Genomic DNA, 2,897 nt, shown 5'->3' on the forward strand with positions numbered 1-2,897 from the left:
GGCAAAATTTTGAGCTATTTGATTTAATTGTTTTTCTATGTTTTGAATACTAGCTTGTTGATTTCTAAAATTTGATTCTAATTGTAGAAATCTTTCCGAGTTTTTCTTTTCAGTGTCGGAAATGAGGCGAGATACAGTATCTTCAAGCCTTTCTCGTCCACTTTGTTGTTGAGTGAAATTTTGTGACTCATTTCTTGGTTGTTGAAAGTTTGTTCGTTGGGTTTGTTGGTTACTACTATAGTCGGGTTCTCTCCAACCAAGGTTTGGGTGGTTTCGCCTTCCTTGGTTGTAAGTTCCCGTTGGAGGACCCGACGGCCTAGGTCTATTATCAATGTAGTTTACCAATTCTTGTTGATCGTCCGTTTCTTTCATACAACTCCAATTTTCATGTGACCCACCACACCCTTCACAAGCCATAACCGAGACTGTTTTTGTCATTTCCAATTTTTTTATTTTTGAAGAAAGGGCCTCGATTTGGGCTTGTAAAGAAGTGCTTTCATCGACCTTATGGGCGCCCGGGGCAATAGATTTATTGCCTCGGGGGGTGTGCCATTGAAAATTGGTTTGAGCAATTTCCTCAATTTGGTTATATATTTCATGCGGGCGTCGATTACCTAAAAGTCCCCCGGAGCTAGAATCAAGTGTCTGCCTTGTATGTGGCAACAATCCATTATAGAAAGTGGATACTTGTTGCCATATCGCAAGGCCGTGATGTGGACACTTGCGTAATAACTCCTTGAACCTTTCCCAAGTTTCATATAAGGATTCCCCGTCCTCTTGTGAATATGTATTAATTTCAGTCATTAATTTAGCCGTTTTAGCGGGAGGGAAATACTTATATAGAAATTTTTGGGCTAGTTCATCCCAGGTGTTTACCGATCCAGCTGGGAGGGCGTTGAGCCAAGCTTTTGCTCGGTCTTTTAGTGAGAAAGGAAACATTCGGAGGCGGATGGCGTCATTTGATGCTCCGTTGATCCGAAAGGTATCACATATTTCTAAGAAATTAGTAATATGTAGATGAGGATCCTCGTCCGCAAGCCCATGGAAGGTTGCGGAGTTTTGGAGCATTTGTATCAAATGCAGCCGAAGTTCGAAGTTATTAGCTTCAACATTCGGAGCATTGATAGCGGCGCCTAAGTTACCTACGGTGGGTCGTAGATAATCCATGAGGGTACGTTGGTCCGCCATTGGAGGTGAATCACCCGAAACCTTCTCTTGGTTTTTAGCTTTTAATCTTTTTCTGAGAAAGCGTTCGGGTTCTTCTAGAGGTTCTTTTATGTCCTTATTAGAACTGGAGCTCATACACTATGTAAGATTGGCGTCGGGTTCCAAGTCCTGCAATAAAAACAGAAAAGAATGCTGGTTAGAAGGTTCACCACGGCCCCGTGTTCAGCGAACACGGCCCGTGGTCGGAGTTACATTGATGGTTTTCCAGATCCCAGTTACTGGAAGTTGGACATGGCCCCGTGTTGCACCGACACGGCCCCGTGGTCAGCCTTCTGTAACTTGGAAAACTAAAAACTGCCAGTAACGATGCTGGGCACGGCCCGTGTCCGACCAGGCACGACCCGTGCTGAGCTCTGCAGAAGCTGAAAAACTAAAAAAAAATCCTAAAAAAATTAAAAAGAAAAATAAAAATATGATTAGGCCGTTGATTCCTAACTTTCTTAAAATCCTTGTGTCCCCGGCAACGGCGCCAAAAACTTGATGTGTGTCAGTGTGTATATAATTTAGATATATAATTAAGCCCTTTTTACACCTTTAGCCAAGTTTTAAATTTATAAAACACGATATTTACTAACACTAAATACACATATGGGCAAGTGCACCCATCGTGGACGTAGTATAGTGTTGGTAAGATACCGAGGTCGTCCAAGGACACAAGAGCTTTTAGTACCGGTTTATCCTCAACGTCTAATCAAATCAAAAAGTTAGAAAAATGTTTTTTTTAAACTAAGAAAATAAAAACTAACTAAATGCTGAAAAATAAAAATAAAATAAAACAAATAGACAAGATGAATCACTTGGATCCGACTCGTGTATTAGTATAACCTTTGATTATTTTCGCACTTTTGCACTTGTTTAAGAGATTATCTTAGTTATTGTAGTAGGCCCCTCTTTTGAAGGCGACGTTACCCTCAACCCAGTAGTTTGAGTCAGCAAGGATACAATCCTAAAGGGTTGGATTATTGGAAGATAATGAATTAAGTTATTAATGCAAATTGTGGTAGGCCCCGCTTTTGGCGGTGACGTTACCCTCGGCTAAGTAGTCCGAGTCAGCAGGGATACAGTCCTAAATAGCCAGGTTATAGTATTAATAGTAGTTAACTTACGAGGGGGTCAAAGAGTTTGGATCCCCGCCATCCAATACCTATGGGCATTGAAGGAGATCCTACTAAATTTGACCCAGGTCCCTTGCAGGACCTCTAAACGCTGAACAAGGGCAAGACCCTTACCAAACCGTTCCCTTAACCCCCGAGCAGGTAGCCAACATACCTCCATATAGACCGTGGAGATATGAATGGTGAATATCTTTTATTTTATATAGACAGTAAAATAATGTCAAGACACCACGGACAAACGATAAGGAAAGATCACCTTCAACATAAGCAACTAGTTATTAAAGTCATTAATACAAAACCAAATAAAAAGTGCAAAAGATTAAAAATAAAAAGTATCATACTAAACACATGTCTTCACCAAGTGATGTAAGAGACTTAGGCAAACATGGCCTTGATTGTCAAGAACTCTTACTATCAATCTTGGATCCCGAGACGACTCACACACTCTACGATGGACAATGGATGATGGTGGTGGATGATGGTGTTATGGTGGTGGTGGGTGGTGGATGAAGTGTGAGAGAGGTGGTGTGCCAAGGGATGAGTTGGAATGAAACC

The 2,897-nt window shown here is 41.3% G+C and overlaps 1 non-coding gene across 1 annotated transcript; it reads left to right on the top strand.

Moving 5' to 3' along the window:
- The first annotated feature begins 703 nt into the window (after positions 1-703).
- On the top strand, positions 704-810 carry LOC118488519. The gene has a single exon (XR_004885062.1). It is a non-coding gene; the product is annotated as a small nucleolar RNA R71 (small nucleolar RNA).
- Positions 811-2,897: the final 2,087 nt, after the last annotated feature.

Source organism: Helianthus annuus, chromosome 16, assembly GCF_002127325.2.
Source record: "Helianthus annuus cultivar XRQ/B chromosome 16, HanXRQr2.0-SUNRISE, whole genome shotgun sequence".
NCBI classification, from domain to species: Eukaryota; Viridiplantae; Streptophyta; class Magnoliopsida; order Asterales; family Asteraceae; genus Helianthus; species Helianthus annuus.